At 45.5% G+C, this 23,046-nt stretch overlaps 17 non-coding genes and 1 pseudogene across 17 annotated transcripts; all 18 read right to left on the minus strand.

Moving 5' to 3' along the window:
• Positions 1 to 387: 387 nt before the first annotated feature.
• LOC141252250 (U2 spliceosomal RNA) lies at positions 388 to 578 on the minus strand. Its single transcript, XR_012313690.1, has one exon. It is a non-coding gene; the product is annotated as a U2 spliceosomal RNA (small nuclear RNA).
• A 1,118-nt stretch (positions 579 to 1,696) lies between these two features.
• Positions 1,697 to 1,887, minus strand: LOC141252261 (U2 spliceosomal RNA). Its single transcript, XR_012313701.1, has one exon. It is a non-coding gene; the product is annotated as a U2 spliceosomal RNA (small nuclear RNA).
• A 1,121-nt stretch (positions 1,888 to 3,008) lies between these two features.
• On the minus strand, positions 3,009 to 3,199 carry LOC141252264 (U2 spliceosomal RNA). Its single transcript, XR_012313704.1, has one exon. It is a non-coding gene; the product is annotated as a U2 spliceosomal RNA (small nuclear RNA).
• Positions 3,200 to 4,321: 1,122 nt separating this feature from the next.
• Positions 4,322 to 4,512, minus strand: LOC141252271 (U2 spliceosomal RNA). The gene has a single exon (XR_012313709.1). It is a non-coding gene; the product is annotated as a U2 spliceosomal RNA (small nuclear RNA).
• Positions 4,513 to 5,632: 1,120 nt separating this feature from the next.
• LOC141252269 (U2 spliceosomal RNA) lies at positions 5,633 to 5,816 on the minus strand. The gene has a single exon (XR_012313708.1). It is a non-coding gene; the product is annotated as a U2 spliceosomal RNA (small nuclear RNA).
• A 794-nt stretch (positions 5,817 to 6,610) lies between these two features.
• Positions 6,611 to 6,702, minus strand: LOC141252270 (U2 spliceosomal RNA; annotated as a pseudogene).
• Positions 6,703 to 7,823: 1,121 nt separating this feature from the next.
• Positions 7,824 to 8,014, minus strand: LOC141252272 (U2 spliceosomal RNA). Its single transcript, XR_012313710.1, has one exon. It is a non-coding gene; the product is annotated as a U2 spliceosomal RNA (small nuclear RNA).
• A 1,121-nt stretch (positions 8,015 to 9,135) lies between these two features.
• Positions 9,136 to 9,327, minus strand: LOC141252267 (U2 spliceosomal RNA). The gene has a single exon (XR_012313706.1). It is a non-coding gene; the product is annotated as a U2 spliceosomal RNA (small nuclear RNA).
• Positions 9,328 to 10,452: 1,125 nt separating this feature from the next.
• On the minus strand, positions 10,453 to 10,642 carry LOC141252268 (U2 spliceosomal RNA). Its single transcript, XR_012313707.1, has one exon. It is a non-coding gene; the product is annotated as a U2 spliceosomal RNA (small nuclear RNA).
• Positions 10,643 to 11,767: 1,125 nt separating this feature from the next.
• Positions 11,768 to 11,959, minus strand: LOC141252263 (U2 spliceosomal RNA). The gene has a single exon (XR_012313703.1). It is a non-coding gene; the product is annotated as a U2 spliceosomal RNA (small nuclear RNA).
• Positions 11,960 to 13,076: 1,117 nt separating this feature from the next.
• LOC141252273 (U2 spliceosomal RNA) lies at positions 13,077 to 13,267 on the minus strand. The gene has a single exon (XR_012313711.1). It is a non-coding gene; the product is annotated as a U2 spliceosomal RNA (small nuclear RNA).
• A 1,122-nt stretch (positions 13,268 to 14,389) lies between these two features.
• Positions 14,390 to 14,580, minus strand: LOC141252260 (U2 spliceosomal RNA). The gene has a single exon (XR_012313700.1). It is a non-coding gene; the product is annotated as a U2 spliceosomal RNA (small nuclear RNA).
• Positions 14,581 to 15,705: 1,125 nt separating this feature from the next.
• LOC141252251 (U2 spliceosomal RNA) lies at positions 15,706 to 15,896 on the minus strand. The gene has a single exon (XR_012313691.1). It is a non-coding gene; the product is annotated as a U2 spliceosomal RNA (small nuclear RNA).
• Positions 15,897 to 17,016: 1,120 nt separating this feature from the next.
• On the minus strand, positions 17,017 to 17,207 carry LOC141252252 (U2 spliceosomal RNA). The gene has a single exon (XR_012313692.1). It is a non-coding gene; the product is annotated as a U2 spliceosomal RNA (small nuclear RNA).
• A 1,120-nt stretch (positions 17,208 to 18,327) lies between these two features.
• LOC141252262 (U2 spliceosomal RNA) lies at positions 18,328 to 18,518 on the minus strand. The gene has a single exon (XR_012313702.1). It is a non-coding gene; the product is annotated as a U2 spliceosomal RNA (small nuclear RNA).
• A 1,124-nt stretch (positions 18,519 to 19,642) lies between these two features.
• LOC141252253 (U2 spliceosomal RNA) lies at positions 19,643 to 19,833 on the minus strand. The gene has a single exon (XR_012313693.1). It is a non-coding gene; the product is annotated as a U2 spliceosomal RNA (small nuclear RNA).
• A 1,120-nt stretch (positions 19,834 to 20,953) lies between these two features.
• On the minus strand, positions 20,954 to 21,144 carry LOC141252254 (U2 spliceosomal RNA). The gene has a single exon (XR_012313694.1). It is a non-coding gene; the product is annotated as a U2 spliceosomal RNA (small nuclear RNA).
• A 1,127-nt stretch (positions 21,145 to 22,271) lies between these two features.
• Positions 22,272 to 22,462, minus strand: LOC141252255 (U2 spliceosomal RNA). The gene has a single exon (XR_012313695.1). It is a non-coding gene; the product is annotated as a U2 spliceosomal RNA (small nuclear RNA).
• Between the last annotated feature and the right edge of the window lie 584 nt (positions 22,463 to 23,046).

The raw sequence follows: 23,046 nt of genomic DNA on the forward strand, positions 1-23,046 counted from the left end.
ACAAGGGCATTTGCTAAATAGATGGTGTGTGTGCAACAATATACTGAAAGGTCAATTATATTGTGCAGCTTATCTCACCACCTGTAGTTATTTAGGTGAAAGCTCCAAAATGCTTGCCTAATATGTCTGTTTATCCAAAAGGAAGTATAGAGGGAGAGCTAGATAGATAGCATTGCATTACATTACATTACATGGCAATGCAATGCACAGTTGCTGAAGTTGAACCAAAATGAGCTTGTCATCTGGCTTCTGCAACTTTTAACATGAAAAATCCAATGAGGAGAAGAAAAGCAAAGCCAAAGAGTCCATCCCAAAATCCGACAAACAAGCAAAATGAACAAAAAGCATTGAATTCAATTCTTTCTGATTTTAGAAACTGCATTAAAGAAGGGGTGCACCGGTCCTGGAGATACTGCAATACCAGGTCAATGCGTGGAGTGGACAGAGCAAGCTCTTTTTCCATCTCCCTGTTCTAAAAATCCATTTAATATATGGTCCCCAGATAGGGGACGTATCAGATATTAAACTGATAAGAACAGATACTACACTTGATCTTAGCCAAAAGGCCGAGAAGCGATAACCAGAATTGGTTTCCGACTACGGTGCCACCCAAGGATTCTGAAAAGTCCATTTGTGGAGATGGCCACCTGGACTCCCGTTAAGAAGACATGCTGTCAACCTCTAGATCCCTCACATGCCTGCACTTTTCGGCTTGCTGCTGCTGCAATCCACGCGTTTTAGATCTGCATAACTCCACCTCTTTTAGCACAGTACCCTCAACCCCCGGCTGTTCCCACCCGCCTCAACACCGTTGGAAGGGAGGAGAACCAATTAAGGCGGGGGGGGAGGTGGAACGAGCAGCTGTCTACCCTTAGCAGGAGGGTTGCTGATTAATTACCTCTCCTGCTGCTGCTGCTGGCTGTCCAGCAGCAGACTGAAGGTGGCTGCTGCTGTGCGCAGGTATATAAAGGCTCAGAGCCTATTATGACACGCGCAGCCAGCGTTCCATTGCCACATTCCGTCTACTGCAGGCGGGATACCTGGATGGCTGAATGTCACTGAGAAGCTCACAGAGACCGCCATAAGCAACAGTTTAAAAGAATGCCACAGACTAATCAACCAAACTTTTTGGGTTGGTTTCTCTTTTATAGTCTGCAGGCATTAAATGAAAGAAGTCAGTGTTCCAGCAGAGGGAGACAACGTTTCAGAAAAGGCATTGTAGCAAACCAAAAAAGAAATTTTAAGCGCAGCAGAGTAACCAGCTCACATACCTGTTAGCTCAGGTGAGTTTAAAAGGCTGCTGTTGATAACAAGGGCATTTGCTAAATAGATGGTGTGTGTGCAACAATATACTGAAAGGTCAATTATATTGTGCAGCTTATCTCACCACCTGTAGTTATTTAGGTGAAAGCTCCAAAATGCTTGCCTAATATGTCTGTTTATCCAAAAGGAAGTATAGAGGGAGAGCTAGATAGATAGCATTGCATTACATTACATTACATGGCAATGCAATGCACAGTTGCTGAAGTTGAACCAAAATGAGCTTGTCATCTGGCTTCTGCAACTTTTAACATGAAAAATCCAATGAGGAGAAGAAAAGCAAAGCCAAAGAGTCCATCCCAAAATCCGACAAACAAGCAAAATGAACAAAAAGCATTGAATTCAATTCTTTCTGATTTTAGAAACTGCATTAAAGAAGGGGTGCACCGGTCCTGGAGATACTGCAATACCAGGTCAATGCGTGGAGTGGACAGAGCAAGCTCTTTTTCCATCTCCCTGTTCTAAAAATCCATTTAATATATGGTCCCCAGATAGGGGACGTATCAGATATTAAACTGATAAGAACAGATACTACACTTGATCTTAGCCAAAAGGCCGAGAAGCGATAACCAGAATTGGTTTCCGACTACGGTGCCACCCAAGGATTCTGAAAAGTCCATTTGTGGAGATGGCCACCTGGACTCCCGTTAAGAAGACATGCTGTCAACCTCTAGATCCCTCACATGCCTGCACTTTTCGGCTTGCTGCTGCTGCAATCCACGCGTTTTAGATCTGCATAACTCCACCTCTTTTAGCACAGTACCCTCAACCCCCGGCTGTTCCCACCCGCCTCAACACCGTTGGAAGGGAGGAGAACCAATTAAGGCGGGGGGGGGGGTGGAACGAGCAGCTGTCTACCCTTAGCAGGAGGGTTGCTGATTAATTACCTCTCCTGCTGCTGCTGCTGCTGGCTGTCCAGCAGCAGACTGAAGGTGGCTGCTGCTGTGCGCAGGTATATAAAGGCTCAGAGCCTATTATGACACACGCAGCCAGCGTTCCATTGCCACATTCCGTCTACTGCAGGCGGGATACCTGGATGGCTGAATGTCACTGAGAAGCTCACAGAGACCGCCATAAGCAACAGTTTAAAAGAATGCCACAGACTAATCAACCAAACTTTTTGGGTTGGTTTCTCTTTTATAGTCTGCAGGCATTAAATAAAAGAAGTCAGTGTTCCAGCAGAGGGAGACAACGTTTCAGAAAAGGCATTGTAGCAAACCAAAAAAGAAATTTTAAGCGCAGCAGAGTAACCAGCTCACATACCTGTTAGCTCAGGTGAGTTTAAAAGGCTGCTGTTGATAACAAGGGCATTTGCTAAATAGATGGTGTGTGTGCAACAATATACTGAAAGGTCAATTATATTGTGCAGCTTATCTCACCACCTGTAGTTATTTAGGTGAAAGCTCCAAAATGCTTGCCTAATATGTCTGTTTATCCAAAAGGAAGTATAGAGGGAGAGCTAGATAGATAGCATTGCATTACATTACATTACATGGCAATGCAATGCACAGTTGCTGAAGTTGAACCAAAATGAGCTTGTCATCTGGCTTCTGCAACTTTTAACATGAAAAATCCAATGAGGAGAAGAAAAGCAAAGCCAAAGAGTCCATCCCAAAATCCGACAAACAAGCAAAATGAACAAAAAGCATTGAATTCAATTCTTTCTGATTTTAGAAACTGCATTAAAGAAGGGGTGCACCGGTCCTGGAGATACTGCAATACCAGGTCAATGCGTGGAGTGGACAGAGCAAGCTCTTTTTCCATCTCCCTGTTCTAAAAATCCATTTACTATATGGTCCCCAGATAGGGGACGTATCAGATATTAAACTGATAAGAACAGATACTACACTTGATCTTAGCCAAAAGGCCGAGAAGCGATAACCAGAATTGGTTTCCGACTACGGTGCCACCCAAGGATTCTGAAAAGTCCATTTGTGGAGATGGCCACCTGGACTCCCGTTAAGAAGACATGCTGTCAACCTCTAGATCCCTCACATGCCTGCACTTTTCGGCTTGCTGCTGCTGCAATCCACGCGTTTTAGATCTGCATAACTCCACCTCTTTTAGCACAGTACCCTCAACCCCCGGCTGTTCCCACCCGCCTCAACACCGTTGGAAGGGAGGAGAACCAATTAAGGCGGGGGGGCGGGGTGGAACGAGCAGCTGTCTACCCTTAGCAGGAGGGTTGCTGATTAATTACCTCTCCTGCTGCTGCTGCTGCTGGCTGTCCAGCAGCAGACTGAAGGTGGCTGCTGCTGTGCGCAGGTATATAAAGGCTCAGAGCCTATTATGACACGCGCAGCCAGCGTTCCATTGCCACATTCCGTCTACTGCAGGCGGGATACCTGGATGGCTGAATGTCACTGAGAAGCTCACAGAGACCGCCATAAGCAACAGTTTAAAAGAATGCCACAGACTAATCAACCAAACTTTTTGGGTTGGTTTCTCTTTTATAGTCTGCAGGCATTAAATGAAAGAAGTCAGTGTTCCAGCAGAGGGAGACAACGTTTCAGAAAAGGCATTGTAGCAAACCAAAAAAGAAATTTTAAGCGCAGCAGAGTAACCAGCTCACATACCTGTTAGCTCAGGTGAGTTTAAAAGGCTGCTGTTGATAACAAGGGCATTTGCTAAATAGATGGTGTGTGTGCAACAATATACTGAAAGGTCAATTATATTGTGCAGCTTATCTCACCACCTGTAGTTATTTAGGTGAAAGCTCCAAAATGCTTGCCTAATATGTCTGTTTATCCAAAAGGAAGTATAGAGGGAGAGCTAGATAGATAGCATTGCATTACATTACATTACATGGCAATGCAATGCACAGTTGCTGAAGTTGAACCAAAATGAGCTTGTCATCTGGCTTCTGCAACTTTTAACATGAAAAATCCAATGAGGAGAAGAAAAGCAAAGCCAAAGAGTCCATCCCAAAATCCGACAAACAAGCAAAATGAACAAAAAGCATTGAATTCAATTCTTTCTGATTTTAGAAACTGCATTAAAGAAGGGGTGCACCGGTCCTGGAGATACTGCAATACCAGGTCAATGCGTGGAGTGGACAGAGCAAGCTCTTTTTCCATCTCCCTGTTCTAAAAATCCATTTAATATATGGTCCCCAGATAGGGGACGTATCAGATATTAAACTGATAAGAACAGATACTACACTTGATCTTAGCCAAAAGGCCGAGAAGCGATAACCAGAATTGGTTTCCGACTACGGTGCCACCCAAGGATTCTGAAAAGTCCATTTGTGGAGATGGCCACCTGGACTCCCGTTAAGAAGACATGCTGTCAACCTCTAGATCCCTCACATGCCTGCACTTTTCGGCTTGCTGCTGCTGCAATCCACGCGTTTTAGATCTGCATAACTCCACCTCTTTTAGCACAGTACCCTCAACCCCCGGCTGTTCCCACCCGCCTCAACACCGTTGGAAGGGAGGAGAACCAATTAAGGCGGGGGGGGGGTGGAACGAGCAGCTGTCTACCCTTAGCAGGAGGGTTGCTGATTAATTACCTCTCCTGCTGCTGCTGCTGCTGGCTGTCCAGCAGCAGACTGAAGGTGGCTGCTGCTGTGCGCAGGTATATAAAGGCTCAGAGCCTATTATGACACGCGCAGCCAGCGTTCCATTGCCACATTCCGTCTACTGCAGGCGGGATACCTGGATGGCTGAATGTCACTGAGAAGCTCACAGAGACCGCCATAAGCAACAGTTTAAAAGAATGCCACAGACTAATCAACCAAACTTTTTGGGTTGGTTTCTCTTTTATAGTCTGCAGGCATTAAATGAAAGAAGTCAGTGTTCCAGCAGAGGGAGACAACGTTTCAGAAAAGGCATTGTAGCAAACCAAAAAAGAAATTTTAAGCGCAGCAGAGTAACCAGCTCACATACCTGTTAGCTCAGGTGAGTTTAAAAGGCTGCTGTTGATAACAAGGGCATTTGCTAAATAGATGGTGTGTGTGCAACAATATACTGAAAGGTCAATTATATTGTGCAGCTTATCTCACCACCTGTAGTTATTTAGGTGAAAGCTCCAAAATGCTTGCCTAATATGTCTGTTTATCCAAAAGGAAGTATAGAGGGAGAGCTAGATAGATAGCATTGCATTACATTACATTACATGGCAATGCAATGCACAGTTGCTGAAGTTGAACCAAAATGAGCTTGTCATCTGGCTTCTGCAACTTTTAACATGAAAAATCCAATGAGGAGAAGAAAAGCAAAGCCAAAGAGTCCATCCCAAAATCCGACAAACAAGCAAAATGAACAAAAAGCATTGAATTCAATTCTTTCTGATTTTAGAAACTGCATTAAAGAAGGGGTGCACCGGTCCTGGAGATACTGCAATACCAGGTCAATGCGTGGAGTGGACAGAGCAAGCTCTTTTTCCATCTCCCTGTTCTAAAAATCCATTTAATATATGGTCCCCAGATAGGGGACGTATCAGATATTAAACTGATAAGAACAGATTTTTTTTTTTTTTTTTATCGAAAGCCCGAATTCGTGTACAAAACCGGAGTGCGCTTAAAAAAGTGACAAGTGCCACAAAAAAAGTGCACTAGGATGCTGGTCTTCTTGAAACCCTCTCCAAAAGGAGAAGGGTCCCCCAAACCATTCCCCGTCCCTCCGAGCCAAAAGGCCACAGCGAGGAACAGGGACAAAAAGCCACCTCCAGCCGAAGCCAGAGGCGACCCAATCTTACCCCCAGCACCTGCCCGAGTTCTCACCCGAGCAAGGCACTGGGAGCCAAAGACTGTGCTCCCCTCCCGGAAGAGGGGAGCCAACAACGCTCTCCTCCCGAAAGAGGAGAGCCAGGGGGGTTCAGGGGGGAGCGGAACCTGATGGCCACACACTCCCCCCCTAGACCTGCCAAGAGAGGAACCCGTAAGGGAACCGCATCCCGACAAAATCCTAGTAGGACGTGACACACGTGAATAAGTGGACACACAGTGACAAAGAAATTAAATAAATAGTGAAGGTTTCACAGTATAATACTGCCCGGACCTTCGACCGGGAATTGAAAAATTCCCCATCCTAAGGCCAGAAGGCCCGGAATAAGGGTGTGTGCGAAGAAAGAAAATTTGAAGTGCTTGTGCAAATGTGCCATAAACTCAAGTGGGGTTCCCAATCCCAGTGAGTTAAGGCACCCCAGGGTCACCACTCCTGGGGCACTTCACACTTCGGGCTTTCGATCTTCCCCGGCCCAATGGCGTCGATCCTGGGGGGCCATGCTTTCCACCAGATGACTATATTAGCCACCTGGCGTACTAACAAGCGCCTAAACCCCAGTGTGCATAATGTATCAATCTACTAGGGCGGCCAACATCCAAAACCGCCTTTTCGAAAGATACTACACTTGATCTTAGCCAAAAGGCCGAGAAGCGATAACCAGAATTGGTTTCCGACTACGGTGCCACCCAAGGATTCTGAAAAGTCCATTTGTGGAGATGGCCACCTGGACTCCCGTTAAGAAGACATGCTGTCAACCTCTAGATCCCTCACATGCCTGCACTTTTCGGCTTGCTGCTGCTGCAATCCACGCGTTTTAGATCTGCATAACTCCACCTCTTTTAGCACAGTACCCTCAACCCCCGGCTGTTCCCACCCGCCTCAACACCGTTGGAAGGGAGGAGAACCAATTAAGGCGGGGGGGGGGGTGAAACGAGCAGCTGTCTACCCTTAGCAGGAGGGTTGCTGATTAATTACCTCTCCTGCTGCTGCTGCTGCTGGCTGTCCAGCAGCAGACTGAAGGTGGCTGCTGCTGTGCGCAGGTATATAAAGGCTCAGAGCCTATTATGACACGCGCAGCCAGCGTTCCATTGCCACATTCCGTCTACTGCAGGCGGGATACCTGGATGGCTGAATGTCACTGAGAAGCTCACAGAGACCGCCATAAGCAACAGTTTAAAAGAATGCCACAGACTAATCAACCAAACTTTTTGGGTTGGTTTCTCTTTTATAGTCTGCAGGCATTAAATGAAAGAAGTCAGTGTTCCAGCAGAGGGAGACAACGTTTCAGAAAAGGCATTGTAGCAAACCAAAAAAGAAATTTTAAGCGCAGCAGAGTAACCAGCTCACATACCTGTTAGCTCAGGTGAGTTTAAAAGGCTGCTGTTGATAACAAGGGCATTTGCTAAATAGATGGTGTGTGTGCAACAATATACTGAAAGGTCAATTATATTGTGCAGCTTATCTCACCACCTGTAGTTATTTAGGTGAAAGCTCCAAAATGCTTGCCTAATATGTCTGTTTATCCAAAAGGAAGTATAGAGGGAGAGCTAGATAGATAGCATTGCATTACATTACATTACATGGCAATGCAATGCACAGTTGCTGAAGTTGAACCAAAATGAGCTTGTCATCTGGCTTCTGCAACTTTTAACATGAAAAATCCAATGAGGAGAAGAAAAGCAAAGCCAAAGAGTCCATCCCAAAATCCGACAAACAAGCAAAATGAACAAAAAGCATTGAATTCAATTCTTTCTGATTTTAGAAACTGCATTAAAGAAGGGGTGCACCGGTCCTGGAGATACTGCAATACCAGGTCAATGCGTGGAGTGGACAGAGCAAGCTCTTTTTCCATCTCCCTGTTCTAAAAATCCATTTAATATATGGTCCCCAGATAGGGGACGTATCAGATATTAAACTGATAAGAACAGATACTACACTTGATCTTAGCCAAAAGGCCGAGAAGCGATAACCAGAATTGGTTTCCGACTACGGTGCCACCCAAGGATTCTGAAAAGTCCATTTGTGGAGATGGCCACCTGGACTCCCGTTAAGAAGACATGCTGTCAACCTCTAGATCCCTCACATGCCTGCACTTTTCGGCTTGCTGCTGCTGCAATCCACGCGTTTTAGATCTGCATAACTCCACCTCTTTTAGCACAGTACCCTCAACCCCCGGCTGTTCCCACCCGCCTCAACACCGTTGGAAGGGAGGAGAACCAATTAAGGCGGGGGGGGGGGTGGAACGAGCAGCTGTCTACCCTTAGCAGGAGGGTTGCTGATTAATTACCTCTCCTGCTGCTGCTGCTGCTGGCTGTCCAGCAGCAGACTGAAGGTGGCTGCTGCTGTGCGCAGGTATATAAAGGCTCAGAGCCTATTATGACACGCGCAGCCAGCGTTCCATTGCCACATTCCGTCTACTGCAGGCGGGATACCTGGATGGCTGAATGTCACTGAGAAGCTCACAGAGACCGCCATAAGCAACAGTTTAAAAGAATGCCACAGACTAATCAACCAAACTTTTTGGGTTGGTTTCTCTTTTATAGTCTGCAGGCATTAAATGAAAGAAGTCAGTGTTCCAGCAGAGGGAGACAACGTTTCAGAAAAGGCATTGTAGCAAACCAAAAAAGAAATTTTAAGCGCAGCAGAGTAACCAGCTCACATACCTGTTAGCTCAGGTGAGTTTAAAAGGCTGCTGTTGATAACAAGGGCATTTGCTAAATAGATGGTGTGTGTGCAACAATATACTGAAAGGTCAATTATATTGTGCAGCTTATCTCACCACCTGTAGTTATTTAGGTGAAAGCTCCAAAATGCTTGCCTAATATGTCTGTTTATCCAAAAGGAAGTATAGAGGGAGAGCTAGATAGATAGCATTGCATTACATTACATTACATGGCAATGCAATGCACAGTTGCTGAAGTTGAACCAAAATGAGCTTGTCATCTGGCTTCTGCAACTTTTAACATGAAAAATCCAATGAGGAGAAGAAAAGCAAAGCCAAAGAGTCCATCCCAAAATCCGACAAACAAGCAAAATGAACAAAAAGCATTGAATTCAATTCTTTCTGATTTTAGAAACTGCATTAAAGAAGGGGTGCACCGGTCCTGGAGATACTGCAATACCAGGTCAATGCGTGGAGTGGACAGAGCAAGCTCTTTTTCCATCTCCCTGTTCTAAAAATCCATTTAATATATGGTCCCCATATAGGGGACGTATCAGATATTAAACTGATAAGAAACAGATACTACACTTGATCTTAGCCAAAAGGCCGAGAAGCGATAACCAGAATTCGTTTCCGACTACGGTGCCACCCAAGGATTCTGAAAAGTCCATTTGTGGAGATGGCCACCTGGACTCCCGTTAAGAAGACATGCTGTCAACCTCTAGATCCCTCACATGCCTGCACTTTTCGGCTTGCTGCTGCTGCAATCCACGCGTTTTAGATCTGCATAACTCCACCTCTTTTAGCACAGTACCCTCAACCCCGGCTGTTCCCACCCGCCTCAACACCGTTGGAAGGGAGGAGAACCAATTAAGGCGGGGGGGGGGGGGGGGGTGGAACGAGCAGCTGTCTACCCTTAGCAGGAGGGTTGCTGATTAATTACCTCTCCTGCTGCTGCTGCTGCTGGCTGTCCAGCAGCAGACTGAAGGTGGCTGCTGCTGTGCGCAGGTATATAAAGGCTCAGAGCCTATTATGACACGCGCAGCCAGCGTTCCATTGCCACATTCCGTCTACTGCAGGCGGGATACCTGGATGGCTGAATGTCACTGAGAAGCTCACAGAGACCGCCATAAGCAACAGTTTAAAAGAATGCCACAGACTAATCAACCAAACTTTTTGGGTTGGTTTCTCTTTTATAGTCTGCAGGCATTAAATGAAAGAAGTCAGTGTTCCAGCAGAGGGAGACAACGTTTCAGAAAAGGCATTGTAGCAAACCAAAAAAGAAATTTTAAGCGCAGCAGAGTAACCAGCTCACATACCTGTTAGCTCAGGTGAGTTTAAAAGGCTGCTGTTGATAACAGGGCATTTGCTAAATAGATGGTGTGTGTGCAACAATATACTGAAAGGTCAATTATATTGTGCAGCTTATCTCACACCTGTAGTTATTTAGGTGAAAGCTCCAAAATGCTTGCCTAATATGTCTGTTTATCCAAAAGGAAGTATAGAGGGAGAGCTAGATAGATAGCATTGCATTACATTACATTACATGGCAATGCAATGCACAGTTGCTGAAGTTGAACCAAAATGAGCTTGTCATCTGGCTTCTGCAACTTTTAACATGAAAAATCCAATGAGGAGAAGAAAAGCAAAGCCAAAGAGTCCCATCCCCAAAATCCGACAAACAAGCAAAATGAACAAAAAGCATTGAATTCAATTCTTTCTGATTTAGAAACTGCATTAAAGAAGGGGTGCACCGGTCCTGGAGATACTGCAATACCAGGTCAATGCGTGGAGTGGACAGAGCAAGCTCTTTTTCCATCTCCCTGTTCTAAAAATCCATTTAATATATGGTCCCCAGATAGGGGACGTATCAGATATTAAACTGATAAGACAGATACTACACTTGATCTTAGCCAAAAGGCCGAGAAGCGATAACCAGAATTGGTTTCCGACTACGGTGCCACCCAAGGATTCTGAAAAGTCCATTTGTGGAGATGGCCACCTGGACTCCCGTTAAGAAGACATGCTGTCAACCTCTAGATCCCTCACATGCCTGCACTTTTCGGCTTGCTGCTGCTGCAATCCACGCGTTTTAGATCTGCATAACTCCACCTCTTTTAGCACAGTACCCTCAACCCCCGGCTGTTCCCACCCGCCTCAACACCGTTGGAAGGGAGGAGAACCAATTAAGGCGGGGGGGGGGGGGGTGGAACGAGCAGCTGTCTACCCTTAGCAGGGAGGGTTGCTGAATTAATTACCTCTCCTGCTGCTGCTGCTGCTGGCTGTCCAGCAGCAGACTGAAGGTGGCTGCTGCTGTGCGCAGGTATATAAAGGCTCAGAGCCTATTATGACACGCGCAGCCAGCGTTCCATTGCCACATTCCGTCTACTGCAGGCGGGATACCTGGATGGCTGAATGTCACTGAGAAGCTCACAGAGACCGCCATAAGCAACAGTTTAAAAGAATGCCACAGACTAATCAACCAAACTTTTTGGGTTGGTTTCTCTTTTATAGTCTGCAGGCATTAAATGAAAGAAGTCAGTGTTCCAGCAGAGGGAGACAACGTTTCAGGAAAAGGCATTGTAGCAAACCAAAAAAGAATTTTAAGCGCAGCAGAGTAACCAGCTCACATACCTGTTAGCTCAGGTGAGTTTAAAAGGCTGCTGTTGATAACAAGGGCATTTGCTAAATAGATGGTGTGTGTGCAACAATATACTGAAAGGTCAATTATATTGTGCAGCTTATCTCACCACCTGTAGTTATTTAGGTGAAAGCTCCAAAATGCTTGCCTAATATGTCTGTTTATCCAAAAGGAAGTATAGAGGAGAGCTAGATAGATAGCATTGCATTACATTACATTACATGGCAATGCAATGCACAGTTGCTGAAGTTGAACCAAAATGAGCTTGTCATCTGGCTTCTGCAACTTTTAACATGAAAAATCCAATGAGGAGAAGAAAAGCAAAGCCAAAGAGTCCATCCCAAAATCCGACAAACAAGCAAAATGAACAAAAAGCATTGAATTCAATTCTTTCTGATTTTAGAAACTGCATTAAAGAAGGGGTGCACCGGTCCTGGAGATACTGCAATACCAGGTCAATGCGTGGAGTGGACAGAGCAAGCTCTTTTTCCATCTCCCCTGTTCTAAAAATCCATTTAATATATGGTCCCCAGATAGGGGACGTATCAGATATTAAACTGATAAGAACAGATACTACACTTGATCTTAGCCAAAAGGCCGAGAAGCGATAACCAGAATTGGTTTCCGACTACGGTGCCACCCAAGGATTCTGAAAAGTCCATTTGTGGAGATGGCCACCTGGACTCCCGTTAAGAAGACATGCTGTCAACCTCTAGATCCCTCACATGCCTGCACTTTTCGGCTTGCTGCTGCTGCAATCCACGCGTTTTAGATCTGCATAACTCCACCTCTTTTAGCACAGTACCCTCAACCCCCGGCTGTTCCCACCCGCCTCAACACCGTTGGAAGGGAGGAGAACCAATTAAGGCGGGGGGGGGTGGGAACGAGCAGCTGTCTACCCTTAGCAGGAGGGTTGCTGATTAATTACCTCTCCTGCTGCTGCTGCTGCTGGCTGTCCAGCAGCAGACTGAAGGTGGCTGCTGCTGTGCGCAGGTATATAAAGGCTCAGAGCCTATTATGACACGCGCAGCCAGCGTTCCATTGCCACATTCCGTCTACTGCAGGCGGGATACCTGGATGGCTGAATGTCACTGAGAAGCTCACAGAGACCGCCATAAGCAACAGTTTAAAAGAATGCCACAGACTAATCAACCAAACTTTTTGGGTTGGTTTCTCTTTCATAGTCTGCAGGCATTAAATGAAAGAAGTCAGTGTTCCAGCAGAGGGAGACAACGTTCAGAAAAGGCATTGTAGCAAACCAAAAAAGAAATTTTAAGCGCAGCAGAGAAACCAGCTCACATACCTGTTAGCTCAGGTGAGTTTAAAAGGCTGCTGTTGATAACAAGGGCATTTGCTAAATAGATGGTGTGTGTGCAACAATATACTGAAAGGTCAATTATATTGTGCAGCTTATCTCACCACCTGTAGTTATTTAGGTGAAAGCTCCAAAATGCTTGCCTAATATGTCTGTTTATCCAAAAGGAAGTATAGAGGGAGAGCTAGATAGATAGCATTGCATTACATTACATTACATGGCAATGCAATGCACAGTTGCTGAAGTTGAACCAAAATGAGCTTGTCATCTGGCTTCTGCAACTTTTAACATGAAAAATCCAATGAGAGAAGAAAAGCAAAGCAAAGAGTCCATCCCAAAATCCGACAAACAAGCAAAATGAACAAAAAGCATTGAATTCAATTCTTTCTGATTTTAGAAACTGCATTAAAGAAGGGGTGCACCGGTCCTGGAGATACTGCAATACCAGGTCAATGCGTGGAGTGGACAGAGCAAGCTCTTTTTCCATCTCCCTGTTCTAAAAATCCATTTAATATATGGTCCCCAGATAGGGGACGTATCAGATATTAAACTGATAAGAACAGATACTACACTTGATCTTAGCCAAAAGGCCGAGAAGCGATAACCAGAATTGGTTTCCGACTACGGTGCCACCCAAGGATTCTGAAAAGTCCATTTGTGGAGATGGCCACCTGGACTCCCGTTAAGAAGACATGCTGTCAACCTCTAGATCCCTCACATGCCTGCACTTATCGGCTTGCTGCTGCTGCAATCCATGCGTTTTAGATCTGCATAACTCCACCTCTTTTAGCACAGTACCCTCAACCCCCGGCTGTTCCCACCCGCCTCAACACCGTTGGAAGGGAGGAGAACCAATTAAGGCGGGGGGGGGGGTGGAACGAGCAGCTGTCTACCCTTAGCAGGAGGGTTGCTGATTAATTACCTCTCCTGCTGCTGCTGCTGCTGGCTGTCCAGCAGCAGACTGAAGGTGGCTGCTGCTGTGCACAGGTATATAAAGGCTCAGAGCCTATTATGACACGCGCAGCCAGCGTTCCATTGCCACATTCCGTCTACTGCATGCGGGATGCCTGGATGGCTGAATGTCACTGAGAAGCTCACAGAAGACCGCCATAAGCAACAGTTTAAAAGTATGCCACAGACTAATCAACCAAACTTTTTGGGTTGGTTTCTCTTTTATAGTCTGCAGGCATTAAATGAAAGAAGTCAGTGTTCCAGCAGAGGGAGACACCGTTTCAGAAAAGGCATTGTAGCAACCAAAAAAGAAATTTTAAGCGCAGCAGAGTAACCAGCTCACATACCTGTTAGCTCAGGTGAGTTTAAAAGGCTGCTGTTGATAACAAGGGCATTTGCTAAATAGATGGTGTGTGTGCAACAATATGCTGAAAGGTCAATTATATTGTGCAGCTTATCTCACCACCTGTAGTTATTTAGGTGAAGGCTCCAAAAATGCTTGCCTAATATGTCTGTTTATCCAAAAGGAAGTATAGAGGGAGAGCTAGATAGATAGCATTGCATTACATTACATTACATGGCAATGCAATGCACAGTTGCTGAAGTTGAACCAAAATGAGCTTGTCATCTGGCTTCTGCAACTTTTAACATGAAAAATCCAATGAGGAGAAGAAAAGCAAAGCCAAAGAGTCCATCCCAAAATCCGACAAACAAGCAAAATGAACAAAAAGCATTGAATTCAATTCTTTCTGATTTTAGAAACTGCATTAAAGAAGGGGTGCACCGGTCCTGGAGATACTGCAATACCAGGTCAATGCGTGGAGTGGACAGAGCAAGCTCTTTTTCCATCTCCCTGTTGTAAAAATCCATTTAATATATGGTCCCCAGATAGGGGACGTATCAGATATTAAACTGATAAGAACAGATACTACACTTGATCTTAGCCAAAAGGCCGAGAAGCGATAACCAGAATTGGTTTCCAACTACGGTGCCACCCAAGGATTCTGAAAAGTCCATTTGTGGAGATGGCCACCTGGACTCCCGTTAAGAAGACATGCTGTCAACCTCTAGATCCCTCACATGCCTGCACTTTTCGGCTTGCTGCTGCTGCAATCCACGCGTTTTAGATCTGCATAACTCCACCTCTTTTAGCACAGTACCCTCAACCCCCGGCTGTTCCCACCCGCCTCAACACCGTTGGAAGGGAGGAGAACCAATTGAGGCGGGGGGGGGGGGGGGGTGGAACGAGCAGCTGTCTACCCTTAGCAGGAGGGTTGCTGATTAATTACCTCTCCTGCTGCTGCTGCTGCTGGCTGTCCAGCAGCAGGCTGAAGGTGGCTGCTGCTGTGCGCAGGTATATAAAGGCTCAGAGCCTATTATGACACGCGCAGCCAGCGTTCCATTGCCACATTCCGTCTACTGCAGGCGGGATACCTGGATGGCTGAATGTCACTGAGAAGCTCACAGAGACCGCCATAAGCAACAGTTTAAAAGAATGCACAGACTAATCAACCAAACTTTTTGGGTTGGTTTCTCTTTTATAGTCTGCAGGCATTAAATGAAAGAAGTCAGTGTTCCAGCAGAGGGAGACAACGTTTCAGAAAAGGCATTGTAGCAAACCAAAAAAGAAATTTTAAGCGCAGCAGAGTAACCAGCTCACATACCTGTTAGCTCAGGTGAGTTTAAAAGGCTGCTGTTGATAACAAGGGCATTTGCTAAATAGATGGTGTGTGTGCAACAATATACTGAAAGGTCAATTATATTGTGCAGCTTATCTCACCACCTGTAGTTATTTAGGTGAAAGCTCCAAAATGCTTGCCTAATATGTCTGTTTATCCAAAAGGAAGTATAGAGGGAGAGCTAGATAGATAGCATTGCATTACATTACATTACATGGCAATGCAATGCACAGTTGCTGAAGTTGAACCAAAATGAGCTTGTCATCTGGCTTCTGCAACTTTTAACATGAAAAATCCAATGAGGAGAAGAAAAGCAAAGCCAAAGAGTCCATCCCAAAATCCGACAAACAAGCAAAATGAACAAAAAGCATTGAATTCAATTCTTTCTGATTTTAGAAACTGCATTAAAGAAGGGGTGCACCGGTCCTGGAGATACTGCAATACCAGGTCAATGCGTGGAGTGGACAGAGCAAGCTCTTTTTCCATCTCCCTGTTCTAAAAATCCATTTAATATATGGTCCCCAGATAGGGGACGTATCAGATATTAAACTGATAAGAACAGATACTACACTTGATCTTAGCCAAAAGGCCGAGAAGCGATAACCAGAATTGGTTTCCGACTACGGTGCCACCCAAGGATTCTGAAAAGTCCATTTGTGGAGATGGCCACCTGGACTCCCATTAAGAAGACATGCTGTCAACCTCTAGATCCCTCACATGCCTGCACTTTTCGGCTTGCTGCTGCTGCAATCCACGCGTTTTAGATCTGCATAACTCCACCTCTTTTAGCACAGTACCCTCAACCCCCGGCTGTTCCCACCCGCCTCAACACCGTTGGAAGGGAGGAGAACCAATTAAGGCGGGGGGGGGGTGGAACGAGCAGCTGTCTACCCTTAGCAGGAGGGTTGCTGATTAATTACCTCTCCTGCTGCTGCTGCTGCTGGCTGTCCAGCAGCAGACTGAAGGTGGCTGCTGCTGTGCGCAGGTATATAAAGGCTCAGAGCCTATTATGACACGCGCAGCCAGCGTTCCATTGCCACATTCCGTCTACTGCAGGCAGGATACCTGGATGGCTGAATGTCACTGAGAAGCTCACAGAGACCGCCATAAGCAACAGTTTAAAAGAATGCCACAGACTAATCAACCAAACTTTTTGGGTTGGTTTCTCTTTTATAGTCTGCAGGCATTAAATGAAAGAAGTCAGTGTTCCAGCAGAGGGAGACACCGTTTCAGAAAAGGCATTGTAGCAAACCAAAAAAGAAATTTTAAGCGCAGCAGAGTAACCAGCTCACATACCTGTTAGCTCAGGTGAGTTTAAAAGGCTGCTGTTGATAACAAGGGCATTTGCTAAATAGATGGTGTGTGTGCAACAATATACTGAAAGGTCAATTATATTGTGCAGCTTATCTCACCACCTGTAGTTATTTAGGTGAAAGCTCCAAAATGCTTGCCTAATATGTCTGTTTATCCAAAAGGAAGTATAGAGGGAGAGCTAGATAAATAGCATTGCATTACATTACATTACATGGCAATGCAATGCACAGTTGCTGAAGTTGAACCAAAATGAGCTTGTCATCTGGCTTCTGCAACTTTTAACATGAAAAATCCAATGAGGAGAAGAAAAGCAAAGCCAAAGAGTCCATCCCAAAATCCGACAAACAAGCAAAATGAACAAAAAGCATTGAATTCAATTCTTTCTGATTTTAGAAACTGCATTAAAGAAGGGGTGCACCGGTCCTGGAGATACTGCAATACCAGGTCAATGCGTGGAGTGGACAGAGCAAGCTCTTTTTCCATCTCCCTGTTCTAAAAATCCATTTAATATATGGTCCCCAGATAGGGGACGTATCAGATATTAAACTGATAAGAACAGATACTACACTTGATCTTAGCCAAAAGGCCGAGAAGCGATAACCAGAATTGGTTTCCGACTACGGTGCCACCCAAGGATTCTGAAAAGTCCATTTGTGGAGATGGCCACCTGGACTCCCGTTAAGAAGACATGCTGTCAACCTCTAGATCCCTCACATGCCTGCACTTTTCGGCTTGCTGCTGCTGCAATCCACGCGTTTTAGATCTGCATAACTCCACCTCTTTTAGCACAGTACCCTCAACCCCCGGCTGTTCCCACCCGCCTCAACACCGTTGGAAGGGAGGAGAACCAATTAAGGCGGGGGGGGGGTGGAACGAGCAGCTGTCTACCCTTAGCAGGAGGGTTGCTGATTAATTACCTCTCCTGCTGCTGCTGCTGCTGGCTGTCCAGCAGCAGACTGAAGGTGGCTGCTGCTGTGCGCAGGTATATAAAGGCTCAGAGCCTATTATGACACGCGCAGCCAGCGTTCCATTGCCACATTCCGTCTACTGCAGGCGGGATACCTGGATGGCTGAATGTCACTGAGAAGCTCACAGAGACCGCCATAAGCAACAGTTTAAAAGAATTCCACAGACTAATCAACCAAACTTTTTGGGTTGGTTTCTCTTTTATAGTCTGCAGGCATTAAATGAAAGAAGTCAGTGTTCCAGCAGAGGGAGACAACGTTTCAGAAAAGGCATTGTAGCAAACCAAAAAAGAAATTTTAAGTGCAGCAGAGTAACCAGCTCACATACCTGTTAGCTCAGGTGAGTTTAAAAGGCTGCTGTTGATAACAAGGGCATTTGCTAAATAGATGGTGTGTGTGCAACAATATGCTGAAAGGTCAATTATATTGTGCAGCTTATCTCACCACCTGTAGTTATTTAGGTGAAGGCTCCAAAATGCTTGCCTAATATGTCTGTTTATCCAAAAGGAAGTATAGAGGGAGAGCTAGATAGATAGCATTGCATTACATTACATTACATGGCAATGCAATGCACAGTTGCTGAAGTTGAACCAAAATGAGCTTGTCATCTGGCTTCTGCAACTTTTAACATGAAAAATCCAATGAGGAGAAGAAAAGCAAAGCCAAAGAGTCCATCCCAAAATCCGACAAACAAGCAAAATGAACAAAAAGCATTGAATTCAATTCTTTCTGATTTTAGAAACTGCATTAAAGAAGGGGTGCACCGGTCCTGGAGATACTGCAATACCAGGTCAATGCGTGGAGTGGACAGAGCAAGCTCTTTTTCCATCTCCCTGTTGTAAAAATCCATTTAATATATGGTCCCCAGATAGGGGACGTATCAGATATTAAACTGATAAGAACAGATACTACACTTGATCTTAGCCAAAAGGCCGAGAAGCGATAACCAGAATTGGTTTCCAACTACGGTGCCACCCAAGGATTCTGAAAAGTCCATTTGTGGAGATGGCCACCTGGACTCCCGTTAAGAAGACATGCTGTCAACCTCTAGATCCCTCACATGCCTGCACTTTTCGGCTTGCTGCTGCTGCAATCCACGCGTTTTAGATCTGCATAACTCCACCTCTTTTAGCACAGTACCCTCAACCCCCGGCTGTTCCCACCCGCCTCAACACCGTTGGAAGGGAGGAGAACCAATTGAGGCGGGGGGGGGGGGGGTGGAACGAGCAGCTGTCTACCCTTAGCAGGAGGGTTGCTGATTAATTACCTCTCCTGCTGCTGCTGCTGCTGGCTGTCCAGCAGCAGACTGAAGGTGGCTGCTGCTGTGCGCAGGTATATAAAGGCTCAGAGCCTATTATGACACGCGCAGCCAGCGTTCCATTGCCACATTCCGTCTACTGCAGGCGGGATACCTGGATGGCTGAATGTCACTGAGAAGCTCACAGAGACCGCCATAAGCAACAGTTTAAAAGAATGCCACAGACTAATCAACCAAACTTTTTGGGTTGGTTTCTCTTTTATAGTCTGCAGGCATTAAATGGATGAAGTCAGTGTTCCAGCAGAGGGAGACAACGTTTCAGAAAAGGCATTGTAGCAAACCAAAAAAGAAATTTTAAGCGCAGCAGAGAAACCAGCTCACATACCTGTTAGCTCAGGTGAGTTTAAAAGGCTGCTGTTGATAACAAGGGCATTTGCTAAATAGATGGTGTGTGTGCAACAATATACTGAAAGGTCAATTATATTGTGCAGCTTATCTCACCACCTGTAGTTATTTAGGTGAAAGCTCCAAAATGCTTGCCTAATATGTCTGTTTATCCAAAAGGAAGTATAGAGGGAGAGCTAGATAGATAGCATTGCATTACATTACATTACATGGCAATGCAATGCACAGTTGCTGAAGTTGAACCAAAATGAGCTTGTCATCTGGCTTCTGCAACTTTTAACATGAAAAATCCAATGAGGAGAAGAAAAGCAAAGCCAAAGAGTCCATCCCAAAATCCGACAAACAAGCAAAATGAACAAAAAGCATTGAATTCAATTCTTTCTGATTTTAGAAACTGCATTAAAGAAGGGGTGCACCGGTCCTGGAGATACTGCAATACCAGGTCAATGCGTGGAGTGGACAGAGCAAGCTCTTTTTCCATCTCCCTGTTCTAAAAATCCATTTAATATATGGTCCCCAGATAGGGGACGTATCAGATATTAAACTGATAAGAACAGATACTACACTTGATCTTAGCCAAAAGGCCGAGAAGCGATAACCAGAATTGGTTTCCGACTACGGTGCCACCCAAGGATTCTGAAAAGTCCATTTGTGGAGATGGCCACCTGGACTCCCGTTAAGAAGACATGCTGTCAACCTCTAGATCCCTCACATGCCTGCACTTTTCGGCTTGCTGCTGCTGCAATCCACGCGTTTTAGATCTGCATAACTCCACCTCTTTTAGCACAGTACCCTCAACCCCCGGCTGTTCCCACCCGCCTCAACACCGTTGGAAGGGAGGAGAACCAATTAAGGCGGGGGGGGGGTGGAACGAGCAGCTGTCTACCCTTAGCAGGAGGGTTGCTGATTAATTACCTCTCCTGCTGCTGCTGCTGCTGGCTGTCCAGCAGCAGACTGAAGGTGGCTGCTGCTGTGCGCAGGTATATAAAGGCTCAGAGCCTATTATGACACGCGCAGCCAGCGTTCCATTGCCACATTCCGTCTACTGCAGGCGGGATACCTGGATGGCTGAATGTCACTGAGAAGCTCACAGAGACCGCCATAAGCAACAGTTTAAAAGAATGCCACAGACTAATCAACCAAACTTTTTGGGTTGGTTTCTCTTTTATAGTCTGCAGGCATTAAATGAAAGAAGTCAGTGTTCCAGCAGAGGGAGACAACGTTTCAGAAAAGGCATTGTAGCAAACCAAAAAAGAAATTTTAAGCGCAGCAGAGTAACCAGCTCACATACCTGTTAGCTCAGGTGAGTTTAAAAGGCTGCTGTTGATAACAAGGGCATTTGCTAAATAGATGGTGTGTGTGCAACAATATGCTGAAAGGTCAATTATATTGTGCAGCTTATCTCACCACCTGTAGTTATTTAGGTGAAGGCTCCAAAATGCTTGCCTAATATGTCTGTTTATCCAAAAGGAAGTATAGAGGGAGAGCTAGATAGATAGCATTGCATTACATTACATTACATGGCAATGCAATGCACAGTTGCTGAAGTTGAACCAAAATGAGCTTGTCATCTGGCTTCTGCAACTTTTAACATGAAAAATCCAATGAGGAGAAGAAAAGCAAAGCCAAAGAGTCCATCCCAAAATCCGACAAACAAGCAAAATGAACAAAAAGCATTGAATTCAATTCTTTCTGATTTTAGAAACTGCATTAAAGAAGGGGTGCACCGGTCCTGGAGATACTGCAATACCAGGTCAATGCGTGGAGTGGACAGAGCAAGCTCTTTTTCCATCTCCCTGTTCTAAAAATCCATTTAATATATGGTCCCCAGATAGGGGACGTATCAGATATTAAACTGATAAGAACAGATACTACACTTGATCTTAGCCAAAAGGCCGAGAAGCGATAACCAGAATTGGTTTCCAACTACGGTGCCACCCAAGGATTCTGAAAAGTCCATTTGTGGAGATGGCCACCTGGACTCCCGTTAAGAAGACATGCTGTCAACCTCTAGATCCCTCACATGCCTGCACTTTTCGGCTTGCTGCTGCTGCAATCCACGCGTTTTAGATCTGCATAACTCCACCTCTTTTAGCACAGTACCCTCAACCCCCGGCTGTTCCCACCCGCCTCAACACCGTTGGAAGGGAGGAGAACCAATTGAGGCGCGGGGGGGGGGGGGGGTGTAACGAGCAGCTGTCTACCCTTAGCAGGAGGGTTGCTGATTAATTACCTCTCCTGCTGCTGCTGCTGCTGGCTGTCCAGCAGCAGACTGAAGGTGGCTGCTGCTGTGCGCAGGTATATAAAGGCTCAGAGCCTATTATGACACGCGCAGCCAGCGTTCCATTGCCACATTCCGTCTACTGCAGGCGGGATACCTGGATGGCTGAATGTCACTGAGAAGCTCACAGAGACCGCCATAAGCAACAGTTTAAAAGAATGCCACAGACTAATCAACCAAACTTTTTGGGTTGGTTTCTCTTTTATAGTCTGCAGGCATTAAATGAAAGAAGTCAGTGTTCCAGCAGAGGGAGACAACGTTTCAGAAAAGGCATTGTAGCAAACCAAAAAAGAAATTTTAAGCGCAGCAGAGTAACCAGCTCACATACCTGTTAGCTCAGGTGAGTTTAAAAGGCTGCTGTTGATAACAAGGGCATTTGCTAAATAGATGGTGTGTGTGCAACAATATACTGAAAGGTCAATTATATTGTGCAGCTTATCTCACCACCTGTAGTTATTTAGGTGAAAGCTCCAAAATGCTTGCCTAATATGTCTGTTTATCCAAAAGGAAGTATAGAGGGAGAGCTAGATAGATAGAATTGCATTACATTACATTACATGGCAATGCAATGCACAGTTGCTGAAGTTGAACCAAAATGAGCTTGTCATCTGGCTTCTGCAACTTTTAACATGAAAAATCCAATGAGGAGAAGAAAAGCAAAGCCAAAGAGTCCATCCCAAAATCCGACAAACAAGCAAAATGAACAAAAAGCATTGAATTCAATTCTTTCTGATTTTAGAAACTGCATTAAAGAAGGGGTGCACCGGTCCTGGAGATACTGCAATACCAGGTCAATGCGTGGAGTGGACAGAGCAAGCTCTTTTTCCATCTCCCTGTTCTAAAAATCCATTTAATATATGGTCCCCAGATAGGGGACGTATCAGATATTAAACTGATAAGAACAGATACTACACTTGATCTTAGCCAAAAGGCCGAGAAGCGATAACCAGAATTGGTTTCCGACTACGGTGCCACCCAAGGATTCTGAAAAGTCCATTTGTGGAGATGGCCACCTGGACTCCCGTTAAGAAGACATGCTGTCAACCTCTAGATCCCTCACATGCCTGCACTTTTCGGCTTGCTGCTGCTGCAATCCACGCGTTTTAGATCTGCATAACTCCACCTCTTTTAGCACAGTACCCTCAACCCCCGGCTGTTCCCACCCGCCTCAACACCGTTGGAAGGGAGGAGAACCAATTAAGGCGGGGGGGGGTGGAACGAGCAGCTGTCTACCCTTAGCAGGAGGGTTGCTGATTAATTACCTCTCCTGCTGCTGCTGCTGGCTGTCCAGCAGCAGACTGAAGGTGGCTGCTGCTGTGCGCAGGTATATAAAGGCTCAGAGCCTATTATGACACGCGCAGCCAGCGTTCCATTGCCACATTCCGTCTACTGCAGGCGGGATACCTGGATGGCTGAATGTCACTGAGAAGCTCACAGAGACCGCCATAAGCAACAGTTTAAAAGAATGCCACAGACTAATCAACCAAACTTTTTGGGTTGGTTTCTCTTTTATAGTCTGCAGGCATTA

This window comes from Phyllobates terribilis, unplaced genomic scaffold (assembly GCF_046119375.1).
Source record: "Phyllobates terribilis strain yellow unplaced genomic scaffold, ASM4611937v1 Scaffold_8534__1_contigs__length_29045, whole genome shotgun sequence".
NCBI classification, from domain to species: Eukaryota; Metazoa; Chordata; class Amphibia; order Anura; family Dendrobatidae; genus Phyllobates; species Phyllobates terribilis.